This window comes from Neophocaena asiaeorientalis, unplaced genomic scaffold, assembly GCF_003031525.2.
Source record: "Neophocaena asiaeorientalis asiaeorientalis breed wild unplaced genomic scaffold, Neophocaena_asiaeorientalis_V1.1 scaffold156, whole genome shotgun sequence".
Taxonomy (NCBI): Eukaryota; Metazoa; Chordata; class Mammalia; order Artiodactyla; family Phocoenidae; genus Neophocaena; species Neophocaena asiaeorientalis.
Window position 1 is genome coordinate 1,301,410 of NW_020173773.1, and position 10,713 is coordinate 1,312,122.

A 10,713-nucleotide genomic window follows, 5' to 3' on the forward strand; every position below is an offset into this window, starting at 1 on the left:
GAATGGATAAAGAATATGTGGCACATATATACAATGGAATATTACTCAGCCATAAAAAGAAACGAAATTGAGCTATTTGTAATGAGGTGGATGGACCTAGAGTCTGTCATTCAGAGTGAAGTAAGTCAGAAAGAGAAAGACAAATACCGTATGCTAACACATATATATGGAATTTAAGAAAAAAAAATGTCATGAAGAACCTAGGGGTAAGATGGGAATAAAGACACAGATCTACTAGAGAATGGACTTGAGGGTATGGGGAGGGGGAAGGGTAAGCTGTGACAAAGCAAGAGAGTGGCAAAGCAAGAGAGTGGCATGGACATACATACACTACCAAACGTAAAATAGGTAGTGGGAAGCAGCCGCATAGCACAGGGAGATCAGCTCAGTGCTTTGTGACCACCTAGACGGGTGGGAGGGAGACACAAGAGGGAAGAGATATGGGAACATGTGTATATGTATAACTGATTCACTTTTTTATAAAGCAGAAACTAACACACCACTGTAAAGCAATTATACTCCAATAAAGATGTAAAAAAAAAAATTGTGCTAGTCACAATTTGTTTATTCTGTGAACTGCAGCCAAAGCTACACTTCATGGGATGAGGTGTAGACTTGAATAATCGTGACACAGACACACACTGGTTCTCCTTTTCACCTGCCCCAGCAGGAGGAAATACTGCCCATTCTCTGAGTGACCATCTTAGCCTTGTTCCTTTCAAGTAGTTTTCCTAGGTCTTGTACCTTATTTCTTCTTCCACATGCTGCTTTTACCAATCCTAATACAGATGCCCATGTAATTAATCATAGTAACAAAGTATATGTATTTGGGCCACTTGAATTATTTTTTTCTTATTTTAAAAATGTCTTTTGAGATTGATTTAGTCCATGTTAATAGTGGGCCTGACCTTTAACACAATTTGCAAATTTGTTTATTACTTACCCACTCGTTTTCATGACATTTTAGTGGATGTAATCTTGCAGCAAAAATGATTTATTCAGATTGTTTCAATGAAATTTTCCAATTGAATAATTACTGGTGGAATGTCTCCTGGTATCAGTAGTGGTCGAAAGTGGTTAGGACTTAGTTTGCATGATATGAAGACAAAATGCTAAGATGCTTAGATGTTTCAACCAACACCTGTAATATAACAGTTACAGTTTGAATGAGTTAATGTGAAAAATTATATGTAAATATAATTTCTTTACATTTCTAAAGTATGGATTTTTGGTTATACTTTAAGTTTGTTGCTAAAGATATTTTTAATAACAATAAACATGTGAAAATGAGGGCTGAACACTGTCTTCAAGAAAGAAGGGTAAAGTTGGAGAGCTGAAAGCAGAGCTGGTTTTTGATCTTCTGTTCACTTGCTGTTAATTGCGAAGAAGGACTTTGTTATGGATCTCAAACTCTTCATCTGTGAAGGTATTATCTTTCTGCTTCCTCTGTTCATGGGTATGAAGTGAGCATTAAATGCAATAATATGTGAATGAATAAAGAGCATTTTTTGAGAATGATGACTACAAAGTTTTTATTAGAGATTAATAAGCCAGAGTGTCATAGTTGAAATATTACTGTGTAAGGCACTGAGTGACCACGTCCCACCTAACTGAGAGTTGGTTCTGTTTCCCGAATGTTTTGTTTTAAATTGAAGTACAGTTGACTTACAGTGTTTCAGATGTACAGCAAAGTAATTCAGTTATTTATATATATGTATATTTCAGATTCTATTCCATTATAGGTATTACAAGATATTGAATATAGTTCCCTGTGCCATACAGTAGTTCCTTGTTGTTTATTTTACACATAGTAGCATGTATTTGTTAATCCCAAACTCCTAATTTATCTCCCCAGCCCTGCTATCCCCTTTGGTAACCATAAGCTTGTTTTCTTTGTGAGCCTATTTATTTTATAAATAAGTTCATTTGTATCATATTTTTAGAATCCATGTATAAGTGATATCGTGTGATATTTGTCTTTCTGTCTGACTTACTTCACTTAGTATGATAATCCCTGGGTCCATCCATGTTGGTGCAAATGGCATTATTTCATTCTTTTTTATGGCTGAGTAGTATTCCATTGTATATTGTATGTGTGTGTGTGTCTGTGTATCATGTATTCTTTATCCATTCATCTGTCTATGGACATTTAGGTGGCTTCCATGTCTTGGCTATTGTGAATAGTGCTGCTATGAACATAGGGGTGCTTGTATCTTTTCCAGCCGGAGTTTTCATCTTATTCCAGATATATACCCAGAAGTGGGATTGCTGGATCATATGGTAACTGTTTTTACATTTTTAAGGAACCTCCAGACTGTTCTCCATAGTGGCTCTACGAATTTACATTCCAACCTACAGCATAGGAGGGTTCCCTTTTCTCCACACCCTCTCCAGCATTTACTATTTGTAGACCTTTTTTTTTAATTTGCTTTGGCTGTGTTGGGTCTTCATTGCCGTGTGCACAGGCTTTCTCTAGTTGCAGCGAGCGGGAGCTACTCTTTGTTGCGGTGCATGGGCTGCTCACTGCAGTGGCTCCTCTTGTTGCAGAGCACGGGCTCCAGTAGTTGTGGCATGCAGGCTCAGTAGTTGTGGCGCATGGGCTTAGTTTCTCCACGGCATGTGGGATCTTCCTGGACTAGGGATCAAACCCATGTCCCCTGTGTTAGCAGGTGGACTCTTAACCACTGTGCCACCAGGGAAGTCCCTATTTGTAGACTTTTTGATGATGACCATTCTGACCAGTGTGAGGTGATACCTATTGTAGTTTTGATGTGCATTTCTCTAATAATTAGCAATGTTGAGTATCTTTTCATGTGCTTTTTGGCCATCTGTATGTCTTCTGTGGATAAATGTCTATTTAGGTCTTCTGTTCATTTTTTTTTGATTGGGGTATTTGGTTTTGTTTCAACATTGAGTGGTATAAGCTATTTGTATATTTTAGAAATTAACCCCTTGTCAGTCACATCATTTGTAAATATTTTCTCCCATTCTGTAGGTTGTCTTTTCATTTTATTGATGGTTCCCTTTGCTTTTAAGCTTTTAAGTTTAATTAGGTCCCATTTGTTTATTTTTGCTTTTATTTATTTCTTTTACTTTACGAGATGGATACAAAAAAGTATTGCTGCAATTTATGTGTTCTGCCTGTATTTTCCTCTAGGAGTTTTATAGTATCCACTCTTAGGCATTTAATCCATTTTGAGTTTTTTTTTTTTTTTTTAGGTTATTACAGAATGTTGTAATTTCATTATTTTACATGTAGCTGTCCAGTTTTCCCAGCACCACTTATTGAAGAGACTGTCTTTTCTCCATTGTATATCCTTGCCTCCTTTGTCATAGATTAATTGACCATAGCTGCATAGGTTTATTTCTGGGCTTTCTATCCTCTTCCTTGATCTATGTGTCTGTTTTTGTGTCAGTACCATATTGTTTTGATAACTATAGCTTTGTAGTATAGTCCATAGTCAATGAGCCTGATTCCTCCAGCTCCGTTTTTCTTTCTCAAGATTCCTTTGGTATTTCAGGGTTTTATGTTTCTACACAAATTTAAATTTTTTTTTGTTTTAGTTCTGTAAAAAATACCATTGGTAGTTTGCTAGGGATTGTACTGAATCTGTAGACTGCCTTGAGAAGTATGGTCATTTTTACAATATTGATTCTTCCAATCCAAGAACACATTATATCTTTCCGTTTGTGTCATTCTCAATTTCATCAGCATATTATAGTTTTTGGAGTACAGGACTTTTGCTTCCTTAGGTAGGTTTATTCCTAGGTATTTTATTCTTTTTCATGCAATAGTAAATGGGATTGTTTCATTAATTACTCTTTCTGATATTTCATTGTTAGTGTATAGAAATGCAACAGATTTCTGTGTATTAATTCTGTATCCTGTAATTTTACCGAATTCATTGATGAACTCTGGTAGTTTTCTGGTAGCATCTTTAGGATTTTCTATATATAGTATCATGTCATCTGCAAACAGAGACAGTTTTACTTCTTCCTTTCCAATTTGGATTCCTTTTATTCCTTTTTCTTCTCTGATATGGCTAGGACTTCCAAAACTTTTGAATAAAAGTGGCAAGAGTGGGCATCGTTGTCTTATTCCTGATCTTAAAGGGAATGTGTTTAGCTCTTCACAGTTGAGTATGTTAGCTGTGGGTTTGTCATATATGTCCTTTATTATGTTAAGGTATATTCCGTCTATGCCCACTTCCTGGAGAGTTTTTATCATAAAAGGATGGTGAATTTTATCAAAAGCTTTTTCTGTGTCTATTGAGATTAACAAATTGAAGGATAAAAACCACATGATAATGTGGTATATCAGGTTGATTGACTTGCAGATATTGAAAAATCCTTGCATCCTGGGGATAAATCCCAGCTGATCATGGTGTATGATCCTTTTAATGTATTGTTGGATTCAGTTTGCTTATATTTTGTTGAGGATTTTTGCATCTATATTCATCACTGATACTGGCCTGTAATTTTCTTTGTGGCATCTTTGTCTGGTTTTGGTATCAGGGTGATGGTGGCCTCAGAGAATGAGTTTGAAAGTGTTTCTTCCTCTGCAGTTTTTTTAGAATAGTTTCAGAAGGACAGGTGGTACCTCTTCTCTAAATGATTGGTAGAATTCACCTATGAAGGTATCTGGTCCTGGACTTTTGTTTGTTAGTTTAATTACTGATTCAATTTCATTACTGGTAATTGGTCTGTTCATATTTTCTATTTCTTCCTAGTTCAGTCTTGGGAGATTGTACATTTCTAAGAATTTTTCCATTTCTTCTAGGTTATCCATTTTATTGGCATATAATTGCTTGAAGTAGTCTCTTATGGCCATTTGTAACTTCTTTTTCATTTCTGATTTTGTTGATTTTGGCCCTCTTTTTTTTTCCTGTTGAGTCTGGATAAAGGTTTATCAATTTTGTTTCTTTTCAAAGAGACAGCTTTTAATGCCACTGATCTTTACTATTGTTTTTCAGTCTCTATTTATTTCTGCTCTGATCTTTATGATTTCTTTCCTTGTACTAACTATGGGTTTTGTTTGTTCTTCTTTCTCTAGTTCCTTTAGGTGTAAGGTTAGATTGTTTGAGAGGTAAGTTCATATCGCTATAAACTTCCCTCTTAGAACTGCTTTTGCTGCATCCCATAGGTTTTGGATTGTAGTATTTTCATTTATCTCTAAGTATTTTTTGATTTCCTCTTTGATTTCTTAAGTGATCTATTGGTTGTTTAGTAGCATATTGTTTAGTCTCCATGTGTTTTAGTTTTATTTTTTAAGTTTTATTTTTGTAGTTGATTTCTAGTATCATAGTGTTTTGGTCAGAAGAGATGCTTGATATGATTTCAATTTTCTTAAATTCACTGAGGCTTGCTTTATGTCCTAGCTTGTGATCTATCCTGGAGAATGCTCCATGTGCATTTGAAAAGAATGTGTATTCTGCTGCTTTCTGGCAGAATGCTCTGTAAATATCAGTTAACTTCTTTGGCCTAATGTGTCATTTAAGGCCTGCATTTCCTTATTGATTTTCTGGCTGGATGATCTGTCCATTGATGTAAGTGGGTTTTAAAGGCCCCTATTATTGTCTTACTGTCAATTTCTCCTTTTATATCTGTTAATATTTGCCTTGTATGTTAAGTTGCACTGCCACTGAACAGAAAAAAAGAATGAAAAGAAATGAGGACAGTTTAAGAGACTTCTGGGACAACATCAAGTGTACTAATATTCACATTAGAGAGTCCCAGAATGACCTATATGTAAATATTTATGTTGGGTCCATATATATTTATAATTGTTATGTCTTCTTGGATTGATCCTTTGATCATAATGTAGTGTTCTTCCATGTCTCTTGTAACAGTTTTCATGTTAAAGTCTATTTTGTCTGATATAAGTATTGCTCTTCCAGCTTTCTTTTCATTTCCATTTGTGTGGAATACCTTTTTCTATCCCCTCACTTTCCATCTGTATGTGTCTCTAGATCTGAAGTGAGTCTCTTGTAGGCAGCATATTTACAGATCTTTTTTTTGTATCCATTCAGCCAGTCTGTGTCTTTTGGTTGGAACATTTAGTCCATTTATATTTAAGGTAATTATCAATATGTATGTTTTTATTGCCATTTTGTTAATTGTTTTGGATTTGTTTCTGTAGATCTTTTTTCCCTTTTCTTGTGTTCTCTTTTATGATTTGTTGACCAACTTTAGTGTTATGTTTGGATTCCTTTTTCTTTGTTTTCTATGTATATTTTTGGTATGTAGTTACGATGAGATTTTTTATATAGCAGTCTCTATATATGTGATTGTTTTTGGTGGTCTGTTCATTTCAAAGATGTTTTACATACCCTTCATTTGTATTCTCCTGCCCTCACTATTACTGTTTTTGATATATTTTACATCTAATTGTTTCATGTATCCCATAACTGCTTGTTGATACAGATGATTTTACTACTTTTGTCTTTGAACCTCACTACTAGTTTTGTGTGTGGATGATTTCATACCTTGACTGTATGTTTGCCTTTACTGGTGAGCTTTGTCCTTCCCTAATTTTCTTGTTTTTATATGTGACATTGTCTTTTCCACCTAGAGAAGTTCCTTTAGCATTTTTTGTAAAGTGGTTTTGTGGTACTGAATTCTTCTAGCTTTTGCTTGTCTGTAAACCTTTTAATTTCTCCATGAAATCTGAATGAGAGCCTTGCTGGGTAAGTATTCTTGATTGTAGGTTTTTCCCTTTCATCACCTTATGTATATCATGCCACTCCCTTCTGGCCTATAGATTTTGTGCTGGCCTTATGGGAGTTGCCCTGTAATTTGTTGTTCTCCCTTTTGGCTTTTAGTATCCTCTCTTTATCTTTAATCTTTGTTATTTTGATTACAATGTGTCTTTGTGTGTTCCTCTATGGGACTCTGCACTTTTGGGCTTGGGTGACTGTTTCATTTCCCAGGATAGGGAGGTGTTCAGCTGTTATGTCTTCAAATATTTTCTTGGGCCCTTTCTCTCTCTTTTCTCCTGGGAATCTCTAATGTAAATATTAGTGTACTTGATGTTGTCCTAGAGGTCTCTTAAAGTGTCCTCATTTCTTTTCATTTTTTTTGTTTCTTTTCAGTGGCAGTGATGTCCACTTCTCTGTCTTCCAGGTCACATATTCTTTCTTCTGAATCATTTAGTCTACTATTGATTCCTTCTAGTTTATTTTTCATTTGTTACTGTATTCTTCATCTCTGTTTGGTTGTTCTTTATATTTTCTAACTCTTCGTTTAAAACTTCTAACTTCTCGCTCCGTGCATCTATTCTCCTCCCAAGTTCTTTGATCATCTTTATGATCATTACTGTGAACTCTTTCTCAGGTAGATTGCCCATCTCCACCTAGTTCTTCTGGAGTTCTATCTTCATTCCTTCCTCATTTTGTCTAAGTTGCTGGTTGTATTTTTATGTATGTGGTAAGTTATGTTTCTCGACCTTGGAGATGTGGTCTTCCATAGGAGGCATCCTGTGAGTCCCAGCAGTGCACTCCCCTCTTGTCACCCAAGCTCTATGCGCTGGGGGTTCCCCCTAAGAGGTCTGCATAGGTCCTTGTGTTGTGGCGGCTGACTTTGTGGGCAGCCTGGTAGGCTTGGTTGGCCCCTAGTCTTGTTGGTTGCCAGGACCTGCCTTGTGCAGGTGCTGCTGGATGTTGTTTTGTGGGGCCTGGTCATGATGTGACTGGCTGTGGAATCTTAGGGGGCTGTGGAGCTAGTACTGGCTCACTGGTGGGCAAGGCAGGGTCCCGAAGACTCTGGTGCTGTTGCCAATCCACTGGCAGGTGAAACCACATCCTGGGGATAGTGCCAGACCACTAGCAGGCGGAGTTGGTTTCTGGAGTCTGGCTGCAGGTCCCAGGGACCCCAGAGCTTTTTTCAGATCGTTGCAGGGAGAGGGTGTTCCTGATGCAGCAGGATGTCTGGAAGTTTGCTTTGGCTTGCTAGTGGGCAGGTCCAGCTGGTCCCAGGGTAGGGTAGGGCCTGTGTTGTGGTATCATAGTTTTGTTTCTGGTGTCTGCCCCCTGGTGGTTGAGGCTGGTCTAGAGGCTTGTGCAGGCTTCCTGGCAGGACAGGCCTGTACCTGTCCACTGGTGGGTAAAGCTGGGTCTTGGGCCTCTGATGGGCTGGGCTATGTCTAGGGGCATTTCCAGAGGTTGCTGTGGACTCTTTAGTCTTAACGCACCCTGTCTGCTGATGGCTGGGACTGGGTCCCTGTCCAGTTAGTTGTTTTTCTCTGAGGCGTCCCAGCACTGGAACCTATAGGCTTTTGGGCGGGGTCAGGTCTTGGCACTAATGATCCAAGATGTCAGCATCCAGGAGTGTTAATGTGGCTGAATGTTCCTCAGTATGGCTGCCACCAGTGTCTGTGTCCCCAGGATGAGCCACAGCTGCCCCCTGCCTCTCCAGGATGCTCCACGACCAGAAGGCAGGTCTGACCCAGGCTCCTATCAAATTACTGCTTTTGCCCTGGGTCCCAGTGCATGCTGGATTTTGTGTGTGCCCTTTAAGAGTAATGTATCTATTTTCCCCAGTCCTGTGGAGCTCCTGCAATTAAACTGCGCTGGCCTTCAAAGCCAAATGCTCTGGGGGCTCATCTTTCTGGTGCCAGAACCCTGGCCTGGGGAGCTTAATGTGAGGCTCAGAACTATTTCTTCTGTGGGAGAACCTCTGCAATATAATTCTACAGTTTGTGAGTCATCCATCCAGGCATTATGTGATTTGATTATATCGTGAGCTTGTGCTTCTTACCTGTCTCATTGTGGTTCCTTCTTTATGTCTTTAGTTATAGAATATCTTTTCTGGTAGGTGCCTGTCTTTTTCATTGATGGTTATTCTGCATATAGTTGTGATTTTCATGTGCTTGTGAGAGGAAGTGAGCTCAGGGTCTTTCTGTATTCTCCATCATGGCCACTCTCCCCACTCTGTTTTCCGAATATTGAGTCATCCATCACCTAGGAGCAGCATCAGGTCAAGTGTGAGCATGTGGGGGGAAGAGTGTGGGCTCTGGGACTGGGCAGACATTGAATCAAATTTTAGCCATTAACTAGCATGAGTTCTGGCAAGTTGCTTCAATTTATACTTCAACTTAATTATAAATACTGATGCTTCCCTTGCAGAATTGTGATATTATAGCCTAATGTACTCAGTTAATATAACATTTCATTCTGTCCCACATGAAGTACACAAAAGGAGATTTTAAACATGAACTAAATCCTGATTTCAAGTCATTTATGATGTGTCAGTAGGTTGGTGCTCTATATATTTTCTGAGTCATTACATCCAATTTCCCTAAAATAGAGAACAAAACATAGACCCTTTAGACATTAACATATCTGATGTACTTTTTACATTTTTAATCATAACATTACTATACAGAAATAAAATATACAATTTCCAAACCAACGGAGGTATAAAAAAATACAAGCCATCCAAAAAAATAAAATGGAAAGGAGAAGCAGATGATAGAAAAAAACATAAATAAAAATTCCCCAATTCGATTTTTAAAATATATTCTAATATTCTCAAAAATCTGAAAATAGAACTACCATATGACCCAGCATTTCTACTCCTGGGTAAATATCTAAAAAACCCAAACACTAATTCAAAAAGATACTATACTTCCAATGTTCATAGCAGCATTATTTACAATTGCCAAAATATTGCAGCAACCTAAATGTCCATCAACAGATTAATGGATAAGGAAGATGTGGCTAAGGAAGATATATACAATGGAATACTACTCAGTCATAAAAAATAATGAGATTTTGCCATTTGTAACAAGATGGATGGACTTAGAGGGTATTATATTATGTGAAATAAGTCATACAGAGAAAAATATAAATACAATATGATATCACTTATATGTGGAATCTAAAAAAAAAACAGCTAGTGATTATAACAAAACAGACTCGTGGATATAGGGAACTGCTAGTTTTAGCAGTTACCAGTGAGGAGAAGGAAGGGGGAGGAGGGTCAAGATAGAGGTAGAGGATTAAGAGATACAAACTACTATGTATAAAATAAACTACAAGGATATATTGTACAACAGAGAATACAGCCAATATTTTATAATAATAAATGAAACATAACCTTTAAAAATTATGGCTCACTACATTGTATACCAGAAACTTATATAATACTGTACAACAATAGCCTCAACTTTTTAAAAAAGCTACAAGAGGAAGATGGCGGAAGAGTAAGACGTGGAGATCACCTTCCTCCCCACAGATACACCAGAAATACATCTACACGTGGAGCAACTCCTACAGAACACCTACTGAATGCTGGCAGAAGACCTCAGACCTCCCAAAAGGCAAGAAACTCCCCACTTACCTGGGTAGGGCAAAACAAAAAAAGAAAACAACAGAGACAAAAGAATAGGGACAGGACCTGCACCAGTGGGAGGGAGCTGTGGAGGAGAAAAGGTTTCCACACACTAGGAAGCCCCTTCGCGGGCGGAGACTGCGGGAGGCAGAGGGGGGAGCTTCGGAGCCATGGAGGAGTGCACAGCAACGGGTGCGGAGGGCAAAGCGGGGAGATTCCCACACAGAGGATCGGTGCTGACTGGCACTCACGAGCCCAAGAGGCTTGTCTGCTCACCCGCCAGGGCGGGCGGGGCTGCGAGCTGAGGCTCGGGTTTCGGTCAGAGCACAGGGAGAGGACTATGGGGACAGGCGGGAGACGCTAAGGCTGCTGCTGCTGCCACCA